The 11,213-nt window shown below is 35.6% G+C and overlaps 1 long non-coding RNA gene across 2 annotated transcripts; it reads right to left on the bottom strand.

The window, feature by feature from the left end:
* Positions 1-644: 644 nt before the first annotated feature.
* Positions 645-4,980, bottom strand: LOC131542864 (uncharacterized). 2 transcript variants are annotated; one of them, XR_009271807.1, is made up of 4 exons: positions 4,846-4,980; positions 4,679-4,753; positions 2,416-2,512; positions 645-895 (listed from the first exon to the last, which is right to left on the bottom strand). It is a non-coding gene; the product is annotated as an uncharacterized LOC131542864 (long non-coding RNA). The 2 variants fall into 2 exon arrangements; XR_009271806.1 differs by lacking the exon at positions 645-895 and having other exon boundaries at positions 1,835-2,512.
* Positions 4,981-11,213: the final 6,233 nt, after the last annotated feature.

Genomic DNA, 11,213 nt, shown 5'->3' with positions numbered 1-11,213 from the left:
TTGGAGTGAATGGGTATTTATGGAAGTTTTATGGTGTTACCTACACTGTATAAAATGTAGTGTATAACCTACACTGTATAAAATAAGTTATGATGGCCACCTATCATTATGGAAAAGGTAAAAGAAACAGTAACACTTTGATAGTCCACTTAAGAGTATTATATGATACATGAGAGCATATTATGGGTATATGAGCATATAGTATGTCATTAGAGTACTAGTAGACTGTCTGCTTAATATCTGCTAATACCGTACTTTATTTTGATGGTCCTCCAGCATACAGTATATTCTACAGACTATAAGTAACTTTGCAAGTATGTCAACTTATTCTACTAATCTTAACAGTCTACTAATACTATAATGAGAGTTAGTTGACATGCAGTTGCAAAGTTATTTACTGTATAGTTAGAAGAATATCTAAATAAAGTGTAACTAAGAAATGATCAATAACTATCAGTTATCAAAAACTCCAGTTATGTGAGTAATTCAAATACGAATCAACAGTGTTGATTTCCATTGTGAGATTTGGGCTGTAAACGGTTCAGGTAGTTTGATAAGTAATGTATGATTTTCATTAAATTGCTTTTATTTTAGCTCAGATTAGTCTATAATTAAGATTTTCAAATTTGACATTTTGAGCCCAGTTGACTAGAGGTAGACAGATGATTGCTCCTCAGAGGAAATCTACCCTGCTGTCGTGATGAAGCCATGGCCACCTCATCAGCCTTGGCACCCTAATCTGCACTGTAGGGGAAAGTGCGAGGGGATTGGCTGGGGGATTGGCTGGGGGGTCATCTCACCCTTTGGCTTCATATCTGAGGAGCTTCACGTGTGACCAACTGCAGAGGGGGGTCCTTTCAATATTAATGCAGCACCAGAAGGTTTCAACCTCAGCCTGATACAGAGAGTGAGAGAGAGTTGACAGGTCTGTGCCGATGGCTGGTATTGAACATATGTGCACCTGCATGTGCTAATGCCTGTGACCCAACTGGGACCAGTTAACACGATTTTATCCACAGAGGCAAAGCTCATTCTGAACGTAAAGCAGTGCTACAACAGCATGTGGAAAATTACTTTGGATAGCTTGACGATGTAAAATGGGAAATCCTTGTAAATTTCCATCCCTGGGGGAAAAAAACAATCCATCCTGCTGAGTTCACTAACCAAGTATTTTTGTGTTCTGATTCTCATTTGAAAATTAGGCCAAAATTTAAAGTAACCAACCACATGGACCCCCAAAAAAGGCTTCTGGTATCATTAGAAATAAAGAATATTATCAGCAGCCGAAATCCAAAATTAAGTAATGAATTAATAAAAATTAATAATAATATTACATTTAATGCTGATATTTATGTATTTGCATAATTATAATTCAATTGTGTTATAATATGAAATTACACAAAAAATTATTGAATTATACTCTAATATAAATGTAACTAAAATGATGTGCATTATATAACTATCAGGGACAAGGTCTGAATAAAAAACTGACTAATGACAGGTCTGAAGCACAATCATGTACAGTCTAGCCCTGTATTAAAAGGTGTTATTGTGTTTCATCTGACTTGGCTTTACTTAACGATATTTCCGCACAAACAAGAGAACATGTTTGAAGATCACTCGGTTTGCAGAAATAAATGACAGGAGAGGTTGTATGGAAAGCCTTTATACAGAGATAGTTTAGGTGTGCATTATGCAAATTACTAATCTCATTACACTCCCTAATTTAGAAAAATCTGGACATATCATGGAAAGAATTTATACAAATCTGTGAATTCAACATAAACCAAATAACTCTTGATTAACAACAGGAAGCGATATTAGAAATGCGACTATTTTTGTTTGTTTGTTTTTAACAGACGTTCCTCATCCTTTTAAATATGTGAATTCCTTTGAGCTTTGACCTCTGCTGGACCACATTTATGAGATCGTAGTGCCCATCAGGTCTGCCATGCCTGTTAGACTGGTCACGCTGAACAAAATGAGCTTTGCCAAACACTGCAGACCACACACACACACACACACACACACACACACAGACTCACACACATACAAAAGCTGTTATTGCTTAGCACAGCTTGCAGACTTTCAATTACTCCCATTACTAAGTGCTTTTATGGCTTTAATGTGCTTACTACCCACTGATGCGGCCGGTGAACATTAAGGACATTATTTTATTCATAGCTAAATGTTTAAATGTGGGCATGATTTTTTGTCTGTCTTGCTGGCGAAGTACCTTTCACGTTACATTGTAAATATACCATCAATCATCTGTTCATATAGAGTGCCTAATACAGATTATCATCACTAAATATAAGTACCTGAGGTTTCCCTGAATACAAGAAACCCCAATGAGATCTTCTTGTCTCAAAACAGAAGAAGGGCTGAAGAGATGAAGAGAAGGGCAAGTCTCACCTGTCTGTGATGAATTATTCAGCGAAACAGTGCTATGGTAAAGGAAATGCTTCAGGCTTGCTTAAGGTGACGTCCAACATGTTCCATCTGTGATAATCTGTCACAGACATTCAGAAAAAGAGCGCAAGTACAATTAACACACACACAAAGAAATGCAGACACACTCCATCTCACACTCTCTAAGCAGCATCTCAGAGAATTGTGTTACCATAGAGACAGAGGGATGAGCATTTTAATGAATAGTGCATGATGGGTGAAAAGTAAATACTGCTTAACGGGACCCATTCAGGACCTCAATTCTAAAAGACTCTTGCTCTCAAAATTTATTAGGCATTATTATTGTCTTAGACTTATTATTATTATATGTGACCCTGGACCACAAAACCAAGGGTGCAAAAAAAAAAAAAAAATCTAAATATTGAGAAAATCGCCTTTAAAGTTGTCCAAATGAAGTTCTTAGCAATGCTTATTTCTAATTAAAAATTAAGTTTTGATATATTTATGATACGAAATATTTTCATGGTACATGATCTTTACTTATTATCCTAATGGATTTTAGCATAAAAGAAGAATCGATCATTTTGACCCATACAATGTATTGTTGGATATTGCTGCAAATATACCCGTGCTACTTACAACTGGTTTTGTGGTCCAGGGTCACATATAACATAGTTCGAGCACACTTTATAGTAATGAGCTAAAATAATAATAGGGCATATAGTATTTCTATATATTGGGCTAGCTCATTAAAATAAATGACATAATCTGTTAACTAAACATTAAGGATCCAGCTATTACGCTTTTAGTCATTAAATAATGTATTATTATTGTGCAATTTATTATTAATTTACCCAGAAAGGAAATTAACATTTTGTCATCATTTACTCACCCTGATGATATTTGAAACTAGTATGAATTGTATCTGCTGTTTTTCAGTGAAAGTGAATTATGGCCACAGATGTAAAATCGAGCAAGATTTTAGTCAATAACTTAAATTTCAAACTTTTTTGCTTTTTTTCTCTCCCTCTCTCTCTTTTTGAAGCCTGACAGCCACTGGTTACTATTTAATTTTCATTGTATAGAAAATAGCAGTTTGATCTTTTTTCCGTGGAACAAAAAAGGGGATGTTTTTTAAAAAGAAAAGGTAAATAATGACAGAACTTTAATATCTGAGGTGAACTGTCCCTTTAAGAGATGTGCTTTGCAATTTATTCAAATGTCCGTAAGAGATTGCATCAGAATTTTAAATAAGAAGCTAAAAATCTCTCTATATTCAAAGAGTCCTTCCCTGAAGTCATTGGAAAGACAGTTAGATATTGAATGTCCTCTAAAATAGGATCTGTGTAGCCCTGAAATGTCTCCAACCATAAGTGCAGCAGCCTTGGCCAGATATGATGCCAGAACACCCCTAAAAATAAAGATAATCACAGTCCTGACTCACAGAAAACTTTCACACTCAGGCCAGGGTCCAATCACCGTCACCCAGCAGTGGCCTTGCGGATCATATTGCAAAAATTGCTTGGACAGTTAATGATTGTTCTGTATCTGCTACTAATACATACTGTAAGTAATTTATTTTTTTAAATCTCACATGAGCACAAAAATATGCTGCCATGATCATCTTGTCAGGCAGAAACGTCCCCGTCTAACTATCAGTGACAATCGTAGGATAGCAAGGGAGAAATGTATGTTGGAGGATTGGAATACAACTCAAGCAAAATGCTTGACAGTCAGAACATAGCAATCTGTCTGCTATATTTATATCTATTTCACACCACCGCTGAAACAACATGAATAACAATGTTTGGAATAATGTCCTCTGAGGCCAATTTACACAGTATATCTCTATAACATTATTTTGAGCTTGATCTTGCTCAATCTGAGCAAAAAAATGTGAGCAAGAAAAACTGGTCCAATCTTGCTGAACAAACTTCCGAATGTTTGGCACAAGAGGATTCATGGTCCATCAACTCTCACATGTCCAGATGACCCTAAGAACATCCATCTGGTCAAGAGCTATTCAAAACGTCTCTTCACCTTCCTCTAAGGATCATGTGTGCTCTATAGGCCACATGTTTTTCTTCTAACACATACAAACGCACACACAGCTCTGTGCAACTTTGCTTAATTGTCTTACTTTAAGTTTCAAGCGATTCAGAATTTCGCAAGTGAAAAGGTGTTTTTAACAACACGGGTCTGCTTTTGTGCAGGCAGAGAGGTCATGCTAACTTTAAGGGTTGGCAAACTGTCAAGTTATTTCAACCTTTCAGTCATCTACGTTCCTGTGTTCATCAATGCTCCAGAGTACATTCTTGGTGAAGGTGAAGGTATTTACAGCCTGGGAAATAATGGACATGACAGTCAGTCTCAAATAATACTGAAATTTGAGAATTTGAGAGCAACAGGACTGAGTCATCACAAAATTCTCACCTGCCATCTTCATAGTCCTGTTATTTTGACGGGTTTCCTATTGCACTCAAGTCCTTTATCACCTTCTCTTCCTCACTGGGCTCTATTTCCCTTGGATTTTGGCCTCTACAACCCCTGCTTCAGTGACCATGTCTGGAAAAACAGAAAATGAGAGTATGAAAAGAAGCTAACTAGGCTAAGCTGTCATTATTTAATAACCTTCATGTTTAAAAATTTAAGTTTTAAACTTATCATCTCCTCTACAGTAGTTTTCTCATTTAGCCTTACAAATATTCAAATTTCCCAGTCACATAACACAAAATTGACTTTACATTTTTGACCTGAGGTGATGCGTCTAAAGCCACCATATTTGAACAAATGTGGACCAAATGCCACAAAAATATGGGATGATATTAGACTCAAAATGATTAACAGATGCACGCACAATTACCCATTTACTGCATACATTTTATGCATGTATCTTACTAACCACAAAAAAATGCTTTTCAATTTGAGTCTGTGGAATTCAGGATTAAATGATTGTGCAGCGATTTGAACAAATACAGACATGTTTGCAAATAAAAATGTTCTGATCTGCATTAATAGCTATCATAAATTGCTCGTGCAAAAAGTAATCCGTGCATTTGTGTATTAGGTGACGCGTGCATTTATTGACATCTTGTTCCGGTTAATCTTGTTCGGTTCATTTGGGTTTTGAGACTTCGTTTTCGCAGTTTGCTGCATTTCACGACGCCCACACACACAACCACCAATAAACAAGGCCCAGTGCAATTCATTAACGTGTACACGATTTGAAAAATTCGCAAATGTGCGTCACTACACTGAAACAAATGCTTTTCAACCAGTGTCTGCAGAGTTAAGAATTACATTAATGTGCAGCATTTTGTTCAAATAGAGACATATATTTGAATACAAATGTTATAGTGTGTATTAAACTATCATAATTTGTGCATGTAGCGATTAAAATGTGCATTTGTGGATCAGGCGACGCACGTGCATTCATTCACATCTCTTCTGAGTCGATTCTATTTGATACATTTGAATTTTGAGACTTTCGTTCCGCCCTTTTAGCCTTGCCCAATCCACACAGACACACACACACACACACACACGCGCGCGCGCGCACACACACACACACACACACACACACGCAGCTGAGCCTAAGAAAATCAGCAACCACTAGATGGCACTAGCCGCAGTCACATGTTCGCATTCCATTGTGTACGGTTTTATGAATGTTACATTGTGTTTTGTTTGTTTCTTTTTGGTTTGGCTATTCTACTCTGCCCGTAGAAATATAATAAAAATGTTTTATTGAACTTGTTCTAACTTAACTTATCTTAAGACACAGAACAGCTTATATTAATTTTGCCAAACAAGAACTTCGTGATGGTACCTGTTTCTTTTGTCTGTAATTCAACGACATGTTGTCAATTATTCCCAGTTGCGGCTCCAGGATTTTTGGTTGTTGGGGGGGGGGCTGTTACATTCTTATTATTATTAGGCCTATTATTATTATTAGATTACTTTTATTATTAAATTACATTAAATTATTGCCCCGCGATAATTTCATAGCGCATCACCGCATGATGAGGATAATAAAATAGGCTATTAGCTTACTCTTCATTGAAAATGTTTTTTTTTTATTAGTATTTTTAAAAAAAAACAGGTCTATTGATTTATACAATGAATTATAGGCCTATTATTATTATTATTATTATTATTATTATTAACACTGCAGTCATCAATGAAAATTCAGAGCAGTTTATTTCAGGCACTGATTTTCAAAAACAACCAGTTTAACGCGAAATTTGTTCTCATGTTGTTCACTATACGAGCCACAAGAGAAATATTAAGGGAATAATTTAAAACGGTTATATACCCTTATCAGCATATGTTAGAGTAGATTACAAATATGGCCGCCGACTTTCCTCGAAAGGGAGTTTGTTTTAAAATGACTTATATTAATTTAAATTTTTTATGATTTAATTGTCAGCTTTTCATTAAACTCACAACCCCCTGCAGTTTCTTTATGAACCCTAGTTTGCGAAACCTTGATGTAATATAATGTTTAATGCACTTCATGTTGTAAATTATAATGAATGGAACAAGTTTTCTTACTCTTTGCATTTTTTACATCATTATGGTACAAGATAATGCTATTTAAATCAATGTGGTAAACGAGTTAAATCAAAAGTAATCTAAAAGTAATCTAAAAGTAATCTGATTATATTACCTAAAATGTGTAATGCAACGGATTACGTTACTGACTACAATTTTTGTCATGTAATCTGGAATCAGTAATGGATTAGAAATTGTAAGTAATCTACCCAACTCTGGATACATGCATAAAATGTATGCAGTACATGGATAATTGTGCTTGCATCTATTAATCATTTTGAGTCTAATATCATCCCATATTTCAGCCTCTGCCGCCTCAATATATGAATAGGGCCTGCATATACATTATCTCCAGAGCTGCTCTGAGAGTCAATTCATGAGCATTTGACCATTTCTTTTAAGAAAAACTATTGTCATGCAAACAGAGACTTAAAGGTCATTACTGCAACCCGTCAAAATAAAAGTTTGATTTAACTTGAAGAAACTGTGACAGAAATATATTACTTATGTAATGATAGTACTACTACTACTAATAAAATTATTAAGCATAATTTTTAAAGGAACATTTAACAGAAAAATGTAAATACATACAAGAAATATAATATTTTTTTATATATAAAATCAATACATTAGAGATGCATTTGATGAAACCATTAAAATGGAACCCAGAAAAAGAAAAACAAAACTGAATTTGGAGAAAAAAACATTTCATTGGGACTTAAAAGTTACGTTTTTGTTAAAATTGTGATAAATTGCTGTTAAATTGTGAACGTTTCATGATTTCAACTAATTAGACATGCTTTTTGATTAATACAATTTTATTGAACCATTAAAACATTAAAGTCTAGAAAAATTTAAATGGAAGAAAACGGAATCCAGAAAATGAAAACGAAAAAATAAATTGGGAATAAATAAAACAGATTTCATAGGGCCCTATAAAAGGTAGAAACATTTTTGTTTTAGAGCATTTCTATCACTTAAATCTCTCAAAAACTTAATATTACACCACATCTGCCAAAATATTTGAGGCTAATGCTCATGCTTCTAAATGCTGGGTGTTATTCTATACAGACTAAACACACCATATGATTTGAAAGCGAGCAGCAAACGAGCTTCCTTTTCATAGTCACTTGGTTGTCCACTCATTTCCTCCACCATATGGAGAACTTCCTTTCACCAAACTACACTGTCTAGCAAATATTAGTTGAGCGAAGGTCTGTCAATGGCTTCCACTGACCACAAAGGATGTGCCCCCTGATCTTTGCCCCTGCACTGTCAATCATAGTGTCTGGTTTGTGTTTCCATGGTTGCTCAAGTTGATGCGTGACCCCGGAAGGATTAATGAGAAAACAGGGTTTGGTTTCAAGCTTCAGGGAATCGTTTTCTGTTTAAAAGTGCATCTTTTGTTGGTGGAATTTGTTCCCTGTTGGCAAAGTAAGGTTGAAGAGTACAAAGTGAGACTGATTAGATGAGACGGGAGAGATGAGACAGAAATATGATCATTGCCTTACACTTGGAGGGAAACACGGGTTTAAGTGCTTTTAAATCCCAAGCACATGTGTGGTAGAAGACATCACATCGCAACGGGACCTCGGTCAGAATCAATCAACTTCACTGACTTTTCTCATGACATGCACGCACACACACCCAAAGACATAGATCATATATCCGTGATTCCCAAAGAACCTCGTCTTGACTCTAGTTATGCTGTCTCTTCATAAGCTAGACCATGTAACTTAATTCAAGATGATCAACGATAGGTAATCAAGTGTTATTTATTTGTTATCTTTATTTGCATGTTAACACATGGAAACCATACACTTCGTTCCAATGGCAAAAAAGCAGTCACATCTTTCATGCCGGACAGCTAGATATGCTGTACCGTTTCCATTCTCTTTGATGTCCCTTTAGTGTCTCTCACTCATGAAGATTTGATTTCATTGACCTCTGCAGTCTTACAGTTCATGTCCACCAGTCTTCAAAAGAGTGACAACTTCACAGTACTTGACCGCAACCTCTATCTTGTTATGCTGTTTGAGGCACATCCAGAGCAGAGGAGTCAAAAGTCAAGTACAGCCAAAAATAATCTGTTTATGGGAATCTCAAAGATGTGCTCAATGTTTATGCCCATAGCTAAACTCTTTGAAATTCCTGAGAGCTAACGAAATACGTAACACAGTACAACTTTATAGAGGAAGGCAGTAGATGTGGCAACACTGAATGCTGTTTTTCATTGTTAGCAAATGGCTTCACTATCTCATGTATTTTAACTATTCAGTTAGCACAAATTATATTATATATCTGCCAAAAATAAATAAATAAATAAAATGAATTGTCATCTTTGCATTGTGACATTTATTCACAATTGTTTTATTAAAATCAGCATAAAGATATCATTGCAGCAAAGGCTGCCATGAATCTTTATTATATGAATAATTAAATAATATCTTCATGAATTATTACTTAATTTTGTTTATGCATTACATAATGCTTTATTGATTTATATATATATATATATATATATATATATATGCAAAAATAATACAATAAAATATATTATTCATGATATTATGGTTTTAAAATGAAGCTCACAAAAATAGTTGACAGTTTCGACGAGAACATATTAATATGCATCACATGCATTAAGGCCTGTTCATACCAAGGATGATAATGATATAGTTTTTTAAAAATGTTTTACATTAAAAAAAAATACTCCACACCACAACAATACAGAGGAACAATATATTTTAAATAATTTTAAGAGCAATTTTTTCCAGCTGATGAACAATGAAAACATTGACAGCCAATCAGAATCCACCTGGGTTAAAAAGCTTGAGAATTAAAAGCAGCAGAGGACATACTGCAGTGAGTGCTTATAATAAACAATGTTATTGTGCATTGGTGTGATAATATAGTTAGCGTTATCTTTATCTGTGAGAGGGCCTTTAAATTTCATATTCTCTTAAAATGCAGACTGTGATGCTCAGTATGTGCATTCAAACATTTACTACACCATATACATCACACCAGCCACCAAAGTCAATTTCTCAGTCTCTTTGTGCTGATAATCAGTACAATCTTCACGCCTTCCCATCTAAAATCTTATTTTCCACCAAATGGGTCTCACATGTTACTGCTGATCTTTGACACTGCACTGCCTTCGGTTGTGATTGCATTGGCCTCCATTGCTTGTTTGCGTAAAGTCTCAGGTTTGGATTCTTGCTGTACCTACCAAGAGGGGAGAGAGAAACAATGAGAGAAGTTTGCAGATAGAATGGATTTGTTGCTCTCTGGGGAGGACAGGGTAGACATCCACTGATCACAACTGACATCACCTTTCACAGTGGAACAAGATTGTTTGCTGCAAGGTTAAATGGAATTCTTAAACAAACGTCCAGACTGATCTGAAACCACAGAGGGCAATGTGAGGGTCATGAGTTAGACCCCTGACACACATTCACAGTACTGATGGATCATGTAAACAAACTAGATATAAGTTGACTGAATTTGATGAACTTTGGTTGTAGCACCGGTTTCACTATCCAGAGAATAGTAGCTGTTTTCCACAACAGCATTTTCATAAAAACCGAAGAGCTATAATAGTGCATTCTGCATTTAGACTTTTACATTTAGGTTTTTGGTTAATCGGAGTTGAAGAAATGCAAAACCACCTTCTGGTGCCACTTTCTTAGTACATTTTTACTAGCCACATAAACCTAAGGGGCCAAAGGCAACAGCTCAAAGTTTGTCCTTCCTCCCCAGTGGGCTTTAAACTGGCTCCTCACACTGATTTTTAGGGCCAGAGGAAATGGGTTTCAGCAAAACAGCACATCCAAAGGGAAGTGATTAATCGCAAGCGTCTCTTCCACAGCACATCCTGCTGAGCTGACATCCTTCGAGAGGCTCCGTCACTCCTGAGAGGTAACCAGCACACCATTAAAATCTCAATAGGAATCTCACTTGTATCTAATGACCTACTGTATGTTTACAAGTTAAAAGCTCTTCCTTCTGAATACATGATTGAGACACAAGATGTTTTTGCCCCATTGCTGATGTTTTTGACCACATCGATTTCTCATATCTGCCTTAAAGTATGCAGCAGATGGTTGAATCTCTCAAAACGTGAACATGACCACACCTGGGTAAAGTAAAGTAAAGAAAAGTAAAGATACTTAAAGGTTGCTATTAGCATCGTTCGAATTGACATTATTTTCAAGTACAACACATCTCATAATGCGAAAATATGT

This window comes from Onychostoma macrolepis, chromosome 06 (genome assembly GCF_012432095.1).
Source record: "Onychostoma macrolepis isolate SWU-2019 chromosome 06, ASM1243209v1, whole genome shotgun sequence".
NCBI classification, from domain to species: domain Eukaryota; kingdom Metazoa; phylum Chordata; class Actinopteri; order Cypriniformes; family Cyprinidae; genus Onychostoma; species Onychostoma macrolepis.
The sequence above is the reverse complement of the archived record's forward strand: the minus strand, read 5'-3'. Positions and strand labels throughout refer to the sequence as shown.